The 17,305-nt window shown below is 36.9% G+C and overlaps 1 long non-coding RNA gene across 1 annotated transcript; it reads right to left on the bottom strand.

Annotated features, from left to right (window-relative positions):
- LOC137441305 (uncharacterized) lies at window positions 1-16,452 on the bottom strand. Its single transcript, XR_010987375.1, has 3 exons — window positions 12,300-16,452; window positions 8,487-8,581; window positions 1-2,590 (listed from the first exon to the last, which is right to left on the bottom strand). It is a non-coding gene; the product is annotated as an uncharacterized lncRNA (long non-coding RNA).
- Between the last annotated feature and the right edge of the window lie 853 nt (window positions 16,453-17,305).

The following is a 17,305-nucleotide window of genomic DNA, read 5'->3' as shown; positions in this document are numbered from 1 at the left end:
TTTTAAAATAATTATTTTTATTTTCAGTATTAGCTTCAATCTGAGTTTATTTAAAGAGAAAAATTTCTATGATTTTCAACAAGAGACAAAAGTGATACATGAAATAGAGAAGAACAACTCACAGAGAAACTGTTAATGAAGTTCTGTCAGCACCTCAGGGTTATGATGGTATCATAAACCACACGAGAGCTTTTCTCCTGTGCTTAAGGTGCTGTCATCAGAAACCTTCTGTGTTTATCCATGGCAGCCTTAGGTATCACTGTTACCGGTACTTAGATAATATCAAGCCATGCACATGCACAGAGGTACAAAGTGTCAAGGTATAGTTACAGTTGAACTGATGGCACTTTCATCCTGAGAATTAATACAATCCCTTTTGAAGAAACAAAAATATAATTTGTGCTGAAGCCTTCATGACTACTAGTTTCAGAGGACTTCAAACAGTTAATTGAAAATATATATATATACACACATATATATACTAAAACCATTTATTTATTTTTTTCCCCATTTTTGTAACTACCAAGAAAGCCTCTTCCAGTTATCTAAGCATGCAAAAAAATCTGTTCCAGAATAACATTTAAAAACATTTATTTAAATTACTTTCCTAGAACTCTAAAATGGTTATATTTTCAGACCAAGGCTGTAGTTTACAAAATAAATATAGCAGAACAGTTTTCACATGTTTCAACCAACCAACCAATCACGAAAAGAATCCAATTCCTGCCACTGGCCTGCAGTGGGATAAAACCAAAAAGCTAGAAACCACAGATATCTCATTCAAAATATGGGATGTGTGGTCAAAGGCCACAACACGTTCTATTGTTACCAAGATCCCCATCAAAAAATCTGATCACCCTTACCAAAATAGCATGAAGTATCAAGTAACAGAACTACGCTAGATAGTAATTTATCCAGGATCAATGTAATTCTTATGCTTGGCTCTCCCATTTTGGTAGACAGGGATGTTTAATTCTGTGTGTGTTTTCCAGATGCTGCTAGGTAAAAAAGACCTGGAAAGGAATTTACTGAAGTAGCAAGACAAGAAAGCAAAATGCACATTGCTTCAGTTGGTGTAAAGACATTCTTATGGCAACCGAGAGGATTAGCTTTAAGTTCCCATCTTAACACAAAACTGCATGCCAGATTTTTACAATGCAGAAATGTGAGTGGAAGGATATTTCAGGAACACTGACACATACCAGTGACTCCATTTTCTGGATTGGAGTTTTGATTGTCCTATGTGCCAAAATGTAAGCCTTTCTCCCAGCCAAAAAGATATAAGCACACTGAAAATACATGGACTATATAATGTATGAATTGGCTTAACTGTTTGGGAAACACTAAGAAGAAAGTACAATGCTTGTGCCTGTAAAAGTAAGTTCTTATGCATGGGGAAAAAAAATTGTACACAACCAGCTGTGCAGCTTCTACCTACGCTTTTGTGGGTGCAATGTAAGTAGAATTGCTTCTTTTTAAACCAGCTCAAATTGAAATTGAATTTTAGGGCTTCCCATTTTTCCACCTCTCTGGTATAATATTGCATGTAGAATGAATGACATCATAAGGGAATTGGTTTGTATCTCATCTCTTTTTTCCACCAAATTGTATTCCCAGACTGTTTCCAGCAGCTGTTCATCTAATTCATCAGCAAACCCCAGAATATATTCAACAAGATTATACTGCTTTTATGTGGCCTCTTCAGTGAAGCAAAGAAAAAGTAGAGAAGTAGGAGAGGTAAGAATGCTGTATGCAAGCATATAGGAAAATACAAAATTCCCACAGTTAGACTTTTGATGTGTTAACTGAAATCTAGCTTTCCATATGGTCCCATTTTCTCCTCAACACAATGGACACTAGCTCCTTGAGAAAGAAAAAAATTAAATGCCTGTCATATAGTTTTTCCTTGCTTACTTCAAGAACAAAGGGTTAAGACAGGCATAGAAAAAGCAGCCAAGAGATTAGATAAACAAATAATAAAGCTTATGTATCCATGTATGTGCATATGATGATAAGACAATTCCTGGACATCTTTCCCTCTCCCCTTGTGCAACACAGACAAAAGACACTGTCAAGCCTATGAGGCTTCCTCCCTTTCTCTTCTGCTGCAGCTTTCAGTAGGCACAATGCTTATTAGTACCACAACAAACAGGGATTTTGTAGTTCAAGTGAATCACATCTTCCAGGGTATAATCAATGGCTAAATCATAAAGAAGGTCATAAGTTAAAGACTCAAACTGCAGATATTAAAACATGCCACAGTACGCAGAGATGACATTGACTCTAACCAGAGCCTAATAAAAGAGGCTCAAAGATCAAATCAGACACATTCCCCTCTTGCTTGTAATTTGCTCTGTGGCAGTCCAGCAATGTTACGCAGAGGTATTAACAAGCACCAAAAAACCCTTACAGACGGAAAAGAATTCTGCATGTCCTTCTGTCAAAGCATGATTTTTCATTTTGTGTTTTCCCCTCCTTGGTTCAGTATCAAGCAGTGGTGGTTTATAGTGGTGGATGTGCAGCCCAGTAGCTCTCAGTATACCGGAGTACACTTCATTATGGTCTGGCAGTGTCAGCTTTGCTGATTTTTCTAGAAGGCAGAAGAGGTTTTTTAATGCACTCTCTCATTAGCTTCCCAATTCTCCAATAAATATTAAGGGGGTTGGATTCATCATTCCTGCCAATTTTAGTAGGAAGCAGTTACTGTCCACTAGTAATAAATATTTATATTTGCAAAGTTCTTTCCTCTGTTATGTCACAATCTGACCCATGGCTGTTCTTTTCACAAATAATCTGCATTTGCTGCATATTTGTAAAAGTCAGTATTGGTATGCAGATGCTGTAGCATATTTTGAGGATGTCCTGTTGCTGTCTGGATAGATTGTGTAATTTAAGTGCTCCATCATGACCTTACTTTGAGATACCCTCTATTTCCCATCTGTGTTACATTTCAAACCCCCCCTTTTCAGACTGTCTCAAATTTGTTGTCCTCCCTTCCCCCATTCTGCTAATGAAGTGTCTCTAACTGAATGCTTTCAGTCTTGTCTGACAGATGTATGCCAGGATGAGTCTAGTATCATAGTTCGTATATTAGAGAAAAAGATCACAATTGCACCCTCTGTAACACTGATTAAGGGACAGCTTGAATCCATAAGGCATTTCAGGGCATACTGTTAAAGATATTGCCTCCAAGAATAGGAAAATTCAATCTATTGCATATAGTATAAAAAGCCAAATACTGGAGATACACAGCATGTAGCCTGCGACACACTAGCATGAAATGAGGCAATGAAGTGGTCTCACTGTGCCAAGCTGAATATCTCAAGATGGTGACATCTAATACTACAATACAGAACTTTATGCAGTCTTGAGTAAAACTTCCAGTACTTTCAGATCCTAAAAAGGCACCTCACAGTACTGTTCTGCTTCCTTCAAGTTTGATGCACTTTTTGTTTGTTGTTGTTTTTGTTAATTATTCAATAAAATATTTTTCTTCCCTTCAGTTCTCTATACAATGTGCACACAGTCCTTCAAGAGTTTTCCTATTTGCAATCCAGAAAGCTCAGGTTTCTCAGGGAGGATCACTGCAAAGAAATCCCAAGGCCAGCTTTAGTATGAGTCTTGTTTTACCATTCACAGTGACAGAATTCCTTAACATAGACAACAGCCACTGGTGAGCTTAAAGCTACAAGACACCACTTGAACTGAGAGTCAGCTGATTTTAAGTGTGCAATCAAATACAGGCAGAGAAAAAAATGACTGATGTGTCAGAGCCTCCTTAATTTGGAGGAAGATATTACACAGTGCACTGAAGCACCCATTATGGCTGCTATTGCTGCATATATGTATAAGCTCAGCAGAAGGTGATCTCCATAGCTTTGGCAGGAGGCACCCAGACACTATTCAGAGAAAGAACAAGTGCTTCCATGTCATTAATCAAGCTGAGAGAAGCAATCAGAAGTACAAAGTAGAGATCCAGTTTCATAGGGAGAGGCTGAATTAAATTTCAGACTACCCTAACAACTACCTGGGGAGCTGCAGGAAACTATTATGCAATACAATTTTATCTACAAGATTCATTCTCATGCAAACACATCGAATAGTCACTTTCCTAGCTGATATCTAAACAGCTCTATCAAAAAGAATATGTTAGTCTTATCTGGAAGATACTGAACAACAGTCTTCAACCCTTGACTTGTAGGCAACATACTGGCCAAAGATGTTCTATAACGTTGCTGATGTCCATAGCACATTACCTACTGAGCAGTAGGCCAGTGAAGACTGGGATCTGAATCAAGAGTCTTTTTTCTTCTTTCATGAGGTGCAGGATCCCTCTCAGAAATGCATGCATGAAAATATCTACTTTACAAAAGGCAAGACCTAAGGATAGGAAGCTAATACAGAACTAGACAGAACAAAAAAAGATAACTGAGAAATTAAACAGTGCCTTGGAGGGTTTTAATAACTTAGTTGGATGTGGTGTGCTTTATTAATAAAAATCAAATAAACTTTACCACATCTGACATCCTTTGATGTTTTTCACAAAATTACAAAAACCAAATGCTAACTACAGTTTCACAAAGAGCCCAAACTCACCCTGAGTCTACCTCATTCAGGTACAAAGAAGTAATTTTATACAAACATGGAAAGCTAGTGACTAACATTAATACACTGCTCAACAGGATGCTCGCAGCAGCTATTACTGCCAATGGATGTCACTGAATGTTATCCTCTTTCTATACTTTTGCAGTGATGATGTGCTGGCTGAGGCTCTATTTTATACATTAGCTTTCCTAGGAAAGCACAACTGCACCTTAGGGGTAAAATAGTGATCCTACTGAAGTCAGTAGCAAACCTCTCATTGTTATAAATAGGACTAGAATTTCATATTAGGAGTTATTGTATAGAGAGATGTACTAATCCTTTCTTCCTTATCTGTCTCTCTAGGGAAAACTTATTCTCACTTTCACAAAATCTTATATGTCTCAATGCTGACACATAAAAAAGGGCATATCTATCAGACCTGACCACTAAAAGACAATGCAACTCATTTTCTACTTTCCAAAGATAGATTCACCATTCATATTCACGTGTCATAGAAACAGAGAAAGCAATGCCTGTCTCAGATGAGAGGATTGAGGCAAGGTTTAAAGATCCTAAGGAAGCAAAGAGAACACATTTTGCTGTTAGATATATCAAGTGTATTTGTTATTCATGTACTTAATAAGGCTCACATACCTCGGAAACGGGCAAAATATTTGTTTCATTGCCCACCGAAAGCAGCCATAAGACTCATACAAACAACTTGGTATACAATTAACTTTTTTTTTTCCCACAGAAAATGCTACCCAATTTTCCTATCAGACAATTTCACCTCAGGTAATAAGGGTAAGTGCCTAATAACACACAGGACTCCTTCAGCTGCTTACATGCTAACAAGTAATATAATTGTGCCTAGCTTTTTATTTTAAATGGAGATTACCTGCTTCCCATAGTAACAGTCCTCCATTAGAGGACATATTCCATCATGAACTATACAATAGTCTACCCAAGTCCCCAGTGGGAGTTTCATTTTGGATAACAAATCTCAATTATTTGTTCCACACAGATTTTGGGCCAGTTCTATCTCCTTTTCACTTATTCTAGTCATTATTTTGATCTTTTTCTATGACGGTACCAAGGTATGCTCAAATTCATACTGCCAAGTTACTAAAAGTTAGAAAAAATTCCTATAAAATATCCTGTAGAACTTGTTCCACATCAAGTTTTTTAACCCTCAGGGGCAGAAGGTGATCCATGGTCAGTTGCACATATTTATTTATAACATCATTTACAGGCAAATTAAACAGTAGCAAGACCTTTTTGAACATTAGCTTCTATTTTTTATGCTATTTTAAATGTATTTCTTCAATGTTCCCTGACCATGTTTCAGAGACACCTAAAGCAACACAGTGGCTACCTATGCAGTTCTAAGATTTTTGTCTGCGTGGAGCTGGGAAGTAGCAAGTCTGCTTGCTTTGTTTTACACACACGTGCACACAAAGACAGGTACTCTGGCAGAGCACACAGCATTAAAGAAATGTTCCTTTTCTGTAACTTCTGAGACAGTGCTGAACCATTTCCAAAGAAAATTCTGTTCTCACACAGCCAAGCTTTGCTGTTACTGTGCAAAGATTGCCCTAGATGACCCATGTTTTATTTCTGATCTTTAGTGATAAATACCCCAAAGCTCATTCTTGGAGAGTCTGGAGAAAATAGAACAGAATATCAATGCTTATTTACTATTACTTGAACGGGCAAAGCAAGGAAGAGAAGACAAATGGACAGTATCCTCTATCCCTAAGAACATACAGTATTGTTCTACACAAGCTGCAAGTCTTAAGTATCAAAGTTACTGCTACCCATGTTATTGTATTGTCATCACTCTAACCCAACCATAGAAAGAGTGATTGGTCATTGGAATGTGCTGCCCAGGGAGGTGGTGGAGTCACCATCACTGGAGGTGTTTAGGAAGTGACTGGGTGGGGTGCCATGGCTTAGTTGATTAGATAGTGTTGGATGATAGGTTGGACTTGATGATCTCAAAGGTCTCTTCCAACCTGGTCTATTCTATTCTATTCTATTCTATTCTATTCTATTCTATTCTATTCTATTCTATTCTATTCTATTCTATTCTATTCTATTCTATTCTATTCTATTCTATTCTTAATTTTAATTCTAATTCTATTATTTCTCTTTTTGGTACTGTCATTCCAAGCTCTACACCTTTTACCTTCATACGTTAAAGGGTAAAAGTAACCCTTTCGGCAAGGAATACTGCAGGGTAGTGGAATTAAAAAATCTATACAGGGACCAGGATGGCACTAACTGAGTCTAACACATTCAGATCTACTCAGGAGATGCCAGACTCTGGCTCCAAAGAACAATTGCATCATTATTGCAAAGTTCCCATAAAGAGAGTGCACAGTTCACAAAGACATTAGCTTTTTCCTGTTTTTCAGGATCAGAACTAAACTGTCACTCTGCCTTAATGCAAGTACTTAGTTATTGCTATGAATGAACTCAGAAATGCTACTTACCATCTTGTGTCCAATGTTGGGTATATTAAGTAGGATATTAAATCCCTAATCCCTGTTAGTGATGATGGGTATTTTTCCACACAGAACTTCCTGAATGTAATTCACAAACTAGAGTAATGTCTGATTTAAATATGACTTTGCTTTTGCATCACACAGAATCCCCAAATATTACAGATCTCAAAAACCTCATTATATGTATGTGTGTCGTATGTTATCCATAAAGACTTTGTACAAGATACCTGAGAGATCTACACAAAACTGCTGAAATGGAAAGGCACAGAAATAGGCCTATTATATAGAGGTCCTACACACAGAGAAAGATTTCTCTTAGACTTCTGATACAGCTTTCTGTCTGACCCTCAGGGCAAAACTTATATCCACTATCTGCAGGAATAATTTACTGTCAACATATACTGTACAGTAGAGGGGAAAAAAAAATGAGATATTTGCACCAACCCCACAGCTCCTTAAGGCACTCATTTTCAAAATATTTTTGTCCAGTAACATGAGCTTTGTTTCAAGTTTCTTTATGGCAGGTCAGTAGAAACAAAATGAAGGCAGGCTTGCTAACCACTTGCCTTCTTTTTAATTTCTCCTGGGAATGAAAAGTATATTCAGCTTTTCCTCCTTTGGCACCACACTGCCCTCATGGAAGATTACTGAAACATGAATGTCTGAAGGCTGTTTTAAGCAGAAGCATGTCCCTATGTATAGGAATGATGTTAATTCCTGTCACTCTGAACATCCGAGTGAGATTGTTGTCAAAGCTGCTTCTAAAGGACCAAGGGAATTTGTGCCATTCAGTTCAATGACTTTCATCACCTCTATTAGACTAAACATAAATGTAATATAGCCAAGCCAGATTCCAAAGGTTAGTCTTTCATTTAGGCAAAGTACTGGAGATGCAAAAGCTGTGCAGCATTTACAGGAATCTAACACAGATTCAATAAACCAATTGAACACAAAAGGAACATCCTTTCTAAATGCAAATTATTCAGGTGTGATTTGAGTTCTTTAAAGGTTACTCTTCAGTTCCCTCTCTCCGTCTAATAAATGAGAACACAGAACAGCTTCCTTTTTCAAAATTCTTTGTATTAAGTCATCCTGCTGCTTTTATTACAGGCTTTTTCTATGAGGAGCAGATACAGACGCTGGACTGCTTCTGCCCTGTGATTGCTGAACACCAACATTAATCTTTTACTAAAGCACTTCTGAGAAGAACTGAGAAACTAATTTTAAAAAGTGAGACTGACAATGCAGCAATGCACAGACATACCCAAGCTACAGGATTTTCTCTTTCCTTTTCATTTTGCCAAAAGATTCTGTATTTTCCTGTTCAGGAGAGTAAAACTACAAGCAGACTAGCAATACTTGATACTATACTTATTGAAGTGTCAACAGATCTACCTGAACAGGTATGCACGATAGCTGGAGATCTGACTGTGAAATTTCTTTATGATGTGAATCTTGTCTTGAGTGAAGTTGGTGGCAAAACTTGGTTCCTGTGGGTCAGAGCAATATTTGTTATATCAATTTTGTTCTAGAGTTCTAGAAATTGTACGAAATAAATCTATTACATAATTTTTAAAATGTCATATCAGAGATGCTCTCTACAAGGAGGACTATAATTGTGCTTAAATTAAACATTGAATATTAGCTGCCACTGACTAGGAAGCTGTTGTGAACTCTTCATGACACTGGCACATTCAATAGAGAAATCTGCAAGCATAATTTAAACACAAAAGTTGCCTTCTGTACAGAAATTTAATTTCACCACAACTCATGTAGCAGCATCTTCAGTATTAACTGGGATGACTGAAACGTCAGGGTTTTCAGATGAAGAAAAAGACTGAATATAAATGACACTGAATTCTACAAGAAAACAAAACCTAAATTATATTGTTGGCAATTACTGATACCTAACTGGGTATACCTCACTGGCAAAGACACAAGGAGGTCGATTTTACCAGAGGAAAAAAGCACTAGCAGTTTTGTGGATACAGGAAGTAGAATAAATATTTTACATTTTCAGTGTTTCATTTCACACAAGACTCAAGTGAAATGTAGCAACTGGTCACCCAATGTTAGATTTTAAGCTTGAGTCATGGCTATATTTTAGACAATCACTAAACTGGATTTCATATGTCTGTCTCAGCTGCATTTTGATTTTTGTGGTGCTACCATGCTATCATCCATTATATACTAATGGTAGCATGCATGAAGTTAGCTAGTATTTTGAAAACTGTAGGTATAAAATAGACAACAATAAGAAGTTAAATTAAGAAAAACAAACACATTCTGGTTTTGATCCTGTGCAAAGAAGCATCCATAATAAAGATAAATTTATAATAGAGACTGGTAATAAAGTCACAAGTTAGTATCTTGAGCATACCATGCATAACTAAAAGCAGGATTCAGTTCTCTCCAACAAACATGTTAGAAAGTCCCACATAAAGGGCTGGATAATTTAACATTTACTGATTTTCTTCATAGTGGAATAAACCAGGACTTCCTTATTTTCTTTATACTTAGTATAGGCAGCAGAAATACACTTGTAGATCATACATTAGGCTTTTATCTTCTAGAGCCCAGAGATACTGACTCCTACCTATACGCTGCTGAGAAACTCCAAGAACTGACCATATGTTGCAGAGTAACAGACAAGAGGTCCATGCCTGGGGGCAGGCTAGTAAAGGTACCTTTTAATTCAAGAGTTGGTGCAGTATTCCAGCCTAGTCTAATCAGAAACATATCCTTCTCATCATCCTGCTGTAATATTGTCAAAAAATCCCCTTTTGTTGTGCAACTGTCTGCCTGTCTTAGTTTTACACAGGTTGGAAGGAAACTCATAAAAGTGGTTTTGAACTAGAAACAAATGAAAAAAATACTAATTTCAAATTTAATGTGGTTTTGTAACTTCCACATGGCTGACTAACTATTAAAATCTCAAACTTTGCATGTTTTAAGTTCTCACAGAAAATTGGGACACAGCCTCATTTTGAAGCTTACAATTTATAGCAATGACTATTTTTTTCAACTAACTGCGTATGAACTGCCACTGTACAAAGGCAAAGTGTGCTGGATGCAACGGCCAATGGCAAGTACTTTGTTGCTTAACATAGCTGCAGGGGTTTTGAACTTAATAAGTTCTGGTTTCAGCTATTTCACCTACCAAAGAAGAAAAAAATGTAGATCTTGAAACACTGTCGGTACTCAGGATGAAAGTTTGAAACAAAGTTTATACAAAAATACATTTTCTCTCAAAATTCTTTCCTCTGCTGCTATCTACTTACCCTTCCGTTAATCCAAAAATCACCTGGACTGTAATCAATCTAAATAAAGAAGCATTTGCTTCATTTAAACAGAGTCAAGCACTGGCACACCCCTGGGCTATGCCTGGCCTGCAGGAACAATAAGCATCAGACCTCACAGCTTGTCCAAAGGCTCACTTTCCTGGAAGACCATAGGGAGATGGCATCTATGCTGCACACGCTCTGCAGCAGCAGATCCATGCAGAGAGAACGAGGAGTGTGCCATGGCACTCTGGTGGCACCCAAAAGGCACAATGGCTGAGGCCTGCCTGAGCACCACCACTGCCAGCAACGTGTACATGTAGTCAAACTGACTTAATTGTTGTCCAGACAGGATTTCTCGCTCACCGCCCCACGTTTTTGGGTGACAAGGCACTCAGCAAGCATTTCTTCAGCTAGCATCTATGCAGAGAGGCACAAAATGCTGTCAAAATAAACCACTAGATCACCAGTGCAAAATGTCACTTTCTAAAGAAGGAGCTTCTACTATATAATACTGAATTATATAAATTTACCTGCAGTGAAAGTGCAAATGCCTTTTTTTGTGATTCTGATTCTCTGCACAGGATTTTGAATGTCAAAATGTCCTTTTTATCAAAGTTCCCAAACAAACCAAAGTGTGCAGAAATTTATCAGAAATAATAAACCCACCAATCCATGTGCCAAATGTTGTTATAATACACGAATTGCAAAGGTAAAGTAGTTGAATCTTCTCTGATAATTTTTATTTGGAGAACTGACTATTTCCAGACAAATTCTCACATACTCATGTTCCTTACTCCCCGAACACAATGGCTAAAGCCCAACCGAAGAGTCAAAATTCATCCATTTAAAGGCTTAATCTGAACTTCCTTCCTTGAATCAGGTTTCTTAGGTTCCCTCCCGCAGAGTCTACTTTTTCCATGTCCTCTGCATACAGTAAGAGCACACGAGCCATTTTGAGAGAGTTTTGATGCTTAGCAGAAACTGAAGCCTGTCATTCTTCTACATTTCATGTAATTTTTTTTAAATTTAATTAACTAATTTTTGTCACAAGAGCAATGGTTTTCAGCAATATGTGTAATACAGGCACAGCTTTGGTTCTGACATGAGCACTAATAAGAATGAAATCATTCAGGTCACCAAAGTTCTGTATGAGTGTCCACTGTTCCCAGATTAGGGCTTTAAATGTTCACCTCTATATTTAGAAATCTAAAACCAAATGGCCAACTTTCCTGATGACTCAGCACCCATACTGACTGCAGAAGAATGTGGATCCCCACGAGGCCCCTTGTATAAAAGTGCTTAGAAAGTCCAGACATAAAAGTTACAGCTTATACACTTTTCCAGACCAAAAACTTAAAGTCCACTAATAACTTTTATTTCTCATGCCATACTATCACTGCTTTTATGAATAACTTCTAAGCATATAATCTTTCTTTTCTACTTTATGTTAAATGTTAAACAATTTCTTTTTCCTCATGCCTGCACTTTAACTTGGATGACAGCCAATTTCCATTTCTCTATCTCCAAGACTGCTGATATTCTGTATGTGCTCCTTTTATTTTTATACACACATTCACATATATATGTATGTATATAATCTAAGCCCTTTAGGCTTCTGTTTGGCAATAACTGCTTTGTTGTGGTGTTTTTAAAAAAAAATAAATAATAATCAGGGAGCACTGAAATACTTTGCAGCACTCTCAAAGAGATAAAAAAGGTTGCTCTAGGCTCCTCTGGGGAAAGTTTGCACATTCATTGCTGATCTCATCTGGTAAGCTGGGGATGAAAACTAAGACGCCTTCAGCTGTCACTGTTGATGCAGTTACACTTAGAGATTTATGTTAAACTTTGTGTTTATTCGTTTTATGAATACAAATAGTAATACTTAGATAATGTATGTAGTATGTAAGTAATTCTTACTTACATTGCACTTGGGAATCTCCAAAAGCTTTATTAACTTAAATCAGAAAGTAGGGTAGCTGGAAACAAGACCATTAAAATGATATGAAGTACCACAAACATACATATAGTATACCTCTACCAAAAAAAAGCCGCTGGTAAAATAGCAGATAAAACTGGGCCATTCCTGATCTCACAGATTGCAGGAAAATCCACTGGTAACAACACTTAGTTAATAATTACCTACATTATCATCAACAATTTGTGGCTTTTGAAGAGTGTTATTATGCTTTTTTTTTCTTTATCTGATGGACTGATTTGGGAAAAGAAGAATAAGCAATTGTGGGAAAAAAATGAAGCCCAATGCATAATGTAAGCTTAAATTATGCTGCCTTACTGGTATTTCCTTAGAAACGCATACCAATCTGCAAAGTCTTAGTCTAGGAAATGGAAAATGATAGGGAAACATAGATATGCATTTTGACTTCCTCACAGTGCACTGAAAAATCCATTTTTCCTTTATTGTCTTATTTTTCAATGTTATCTTCACAATATTTGTCTTTTGGACTTCGAAGGATTGTTACATTTAAGAGTAGGTATGCTTTCTCACAGGTACTTTCTCAATCATTTGAGAGAGAAACATAGCAAAAATTACTGTCTTAAGCATTGGATTGTAAATCGCTTATTTTAATCAACCATTCTTATCTGGTTGGTTGTCAAGTTTCAAAATACTTGCTAACTGTTAAAGAATATTGTAGGATAAAACTTTCTGAATATACTACACTAAAATATAAATACAGATATGTGAGCATCTTAGCCCCAAACCAAACTTCAGTCCTTAAACAGAGTAGTGAACAAAGATATTGCCTCTGTGCAATTGATTTTGAATTCACTTTTTAAATAATCAACATAGATGCTCTTTTGGACAGAACATTTTTTAACTTCTTTGTTTGCATTTTTATTTTTACAAGGAATACTGGGCACCAAGTAATCTGGATTCTAATTGCAAGCAACTGGTTGGATCTTGAAGTAACTTTACAGACTTTAAAAATCTTCTGGAATTACGTGGACATAAATGACATCGGGAATCTAGGTCAAAGATTCAAAAGTTGTTGGGTTGTTTTTTATTCTTTCAGAATTAACCCTGAAACCAGACTTTTTGTTAACATTGTTTCAAAGTTAAATAGATATTTACAGTTTCTGATACTTTGCCTCAAGCCAATTAATGCAAGAAGAGTGTGGTTTAGTAGTTAAGCATGCTTAGCAGGCTGTGTGTCATGCAGTTTCCTTTTTCATCTCCTTTCATGTGTTATTAAGTACATGCAAAATAAAGAGAAACTAAACCCAAGGTTCTTGTTAATTATATCTATTCCTTATAAACCTCAGTAAAATAAAGCATAGACTTATTGCTGGTATGATTTTGCTCTTCTCTAGTTGCATAAGCTAGCTCAGACTGTTTCCAATTTCAAAAATAGACCTTATTGCAGATTTTGGTAACTATCACTGAGCACTTAATCAATTCACTAATATTCACTCTTGAAGAACTTGATGAAATGTTTATTTAAAATACGATGTGTGTGCTTGTCGTAATTTTTACCTCAAAGCAAGTCATGCTCACTGACAATCACAGCTTTGTCATACCAGCTTTTTTGAACACTTATGTCTTTGGTTGATAGATCACAAAAATGTAAAAAAATATTAAATGAATGATTTTGAACAGCATTGTGCATCATATTTGGGTATAGCTCATCCCCTGTGTAAACAGGCTTTGTGTTGTCACTGAGAATTACACCCATTTATGCCAGCGATTAATATGCCAGGGTCTCTCTCCATGAAATCACAGCTCCATTGTGAAGATACAGCTTCTCGCTGCTATTTTTCTCTTCATTTTGAGTAAACACACATTTAGCTACAGACTGCACTGGTAGTTTGCGGGGATGGAGATTAAACCTGAAGTGAGCATAGAAGATTCAACTCTGCCCCACTTCAGAATAAAAACTGTTTCTCAGAGGCATTGTCACCCACATGCAAATGCCAGAGTGCAAACCTCCTCCCTGAAATGCCTCACGCTGTCTTTTCACTTCTCCACCCACCACTCTTTCTCATCCTCTCACTGTTGAGTGTAATCAATGTCACTGAAAACTATGCTGCCTGATTCCTCAGAATGACATCTGACTACTAAGCTTAGTAAGGTATAGAGCAGAGCCATTAAAAATGGCAGCTTTTCCTACTGTAGAAGACTAGTGGTAGGTTCAGATTCTCAAAGTCGATGTGCTAAACCCTGTGCTGCATAACCCTTTTATTCAAGTTCAAAGATGCAGTTCCTCCATTTAAAGAGCACTTGTTATTTGGGAGGAAATGGAGGCTAGTGTGCCTGACACTAAAGAAACTGAAAATGGATGCTGGCTCTGCAGTGAAACCCTCTAATACCATCAGTGTCACCTAAGCATAACTAATCAACTGTATGCTCTTTTGACAAACCAATCACTTTTTCCTTTGGGTCTTGGCCTGTCCAAATGACAGTTTACAGTGATATTGTTATAAGTGATAAGAAAGTGTGATAAGACTGATGTCTCTCTCAGGCATTGTACTGAATTTATCATTCTAGATAAAGTTCCAAATGCTGTATGATTGCTATAGACTAGATGTTGTCATGCAATTAGTAGGCTCTCTTTTTTCTTCTACTTTTTCCCCTTTGTTATTTCTTAAATCAGTGAACTGCACCTGCTAGACCCATTTTGTACTCAGGTTTATTCTCCATCTCTGCTGCTGAGACATGTTAGGATTTCTCAAAAGGTAATGAGAAAAATTGTTGCACGGGGGAGGGAGATGTTGTGTTTGGGTTTTTTTGTGTGTGAGGGTTTTTTTTTGGTTGGTTTCTTTGGTTGTTGTTTTTCGGTTGGTTTGTTTTGTCTTTTTTACTGGAGGCACTTAAAAAAATCTTAAACAGTAAATATGCAGATTCTCCCTTTCACACATATAAAAATGGAAAAATCCAATATAATCCATTTTTTGGTAACTCATCTAACTTTTAGTTTTGTGAACACTGTGATTCCTTGTGTTTTTGTAGTGCATACTGTGTATATTTGCCAATTTAACTAATTTACCTTCTCTGTATCATGTAAAATAATAAAATAGACCTTCTAAATACTAAACCATTATGATATGACGATGGCATATAATGTTATTTCCCCTAACCTGCCTTCATATCAAGCTTTTTCATGTCTCTAGGAATTTTCAGTGGATTTTCACTGCATCTTTTTTCTAGCTGAACAGGACATACTACAGAGAAGACCACACACCGGATTGACGCAGTAGCTACAGAGCATTCTACTCTTACCTCTCATTTATAAATATATAGCGTTCCATTTTTACATTATATTTACAAATTTCAACATTTTGGTTGCTTTTATAGCAGCATACACACAATCTCCTCTTTTAATTAACTTTATAGTTTTTTAGTATCAATACACAGGAATGCTCAGGTTATTCTTTGAGTGTTCATTAAACTGAGTATGTTAACAGTGGGTTTTAGCCATCATCAAACTAACCTGCTCTCTTAATCTTTCGTGCTCCCTTCAAAACCATAGTAACACGATCAATGAAATATCCTCTGAAGTGGGACTACCTTCTTATCAGCTTCTGTTTCACAGTACCAACTCATAATCTAACTTTAAGTATATGAAGCTTTACAATACAGATATTAGGTTTAATATTCTTGATGATGTACATTACACCTCAAATAACCTAAATTTTCAGCCTCTTGGATGAGTGCTCCTCTGCAACCATATTCCCTTTCTAAACTGTTGTAATCCCAGATAAAACCTAAAGATCATTCTACTATTTTCAAGTTGTATTTCTATCTTATACAAATCCATTTAAGTTCTGTTGAACAGATGTAAATGTAACAAAAACTGAGATTGGGAAGCACTTCAAGGTGATAATCTGCAGAAATAGTCTTGATTTAAATATGACACCAGAACATACAGAGTAAATTTAATTGTCCTACCTTGACTGAACACAATCAGGATGCAGACACTTCTGTTACTCTTTGGTATTTGCACTGCAGGAGGTAAGGAATGTAGTTTCTGTCACTATAGAGTTCTACTTGAAAGAAGGTAAAAACATTGTTCCCTGAGGAAAAAGCAAAAGCAGGTGTATCATAAACCTGCCTGCACTGTTGCAAACAAGTGCATAGCACATATAAACTACAACAAATGGAACATTCCATCTTTGTAATAAATCAAAATATATTGTGCACATATGGATGAAAGACAAAGCCTATAATATTCCACTAAAATGTGAAAACACATTATCACTTGGGAGGAAAAGACTGAAGATATGTCTCTCCACCTCAAATCTCTGGTCCAATTTGTTTATTTAGCTGGGTTTCATCCTGTTTCTGTGGCAGATCAGTCTGCTTTTTCCTTACTTCCTCTATTTCACTTCACTTGTTTCTAGACCAAATGTCCTTACCCCACCACACTGTCTTCTGTTATACATCTCCCTATATGGTGCCCATGGTGTTCTGTTCCTAAGTTCCCCGTTCTGTTCTGCATCTCTTTCTTGTTGCTTTTTTTCAGTCCAACCGAGCCTTGTTTTTACCCCAGTTCCCAGAGGTAACATTCACTCTTCTTGTCTGCCTTTGCGCTGCATCTTCATCTTCCTCCCCTCCTGCCTGTATGGCTCTTGCTTTCAAATCAGGCAAGGCCTTTTTGTTGCACAGTAACAGCAAATGGTGGAGAATGATCACTGGACAGAGAAGCTCCCTTCTCGGCTCAAAGCTCAGTCTATGCATGACCTATATGCCTGAACCAGCAGGTATTGCAAAGAACCTATTAAGATACCCAGGGCAAACCATGTAGTTCTTACCGAGTGCATACTAACAGCAATTGCATTTAGCAGACAGGTTTGTCCAATTTCTGGCTGATTCTCAAAGGGGAGGGCAACTGGCACATAACTAATAGAAAAAAACCCTCTCATGTCCAATCTTTGTTCCAAACATGAAGAGAAGTTTACAAATACTGAAAG

The sequence above is a fragment of the Melanerpes formicivorus genome, unplaced genomic scaffold, assembly GCF_026170545.1.
Source record: "Melanerpes formicivorus ecotype bairdi unplaced genomic scaffold, bMelFor1.0.p_v2 SCAF_5, whole genome shotgun sequence".
NCBI lineage: Eukaryota > Metazoa > Chordata > Aves > Piciformes > Picidae > Melanerpes > Melanerpes formicivorus.
This window is presented reverse-complemented; position numbering and strand designations above follow the sequence as displayed.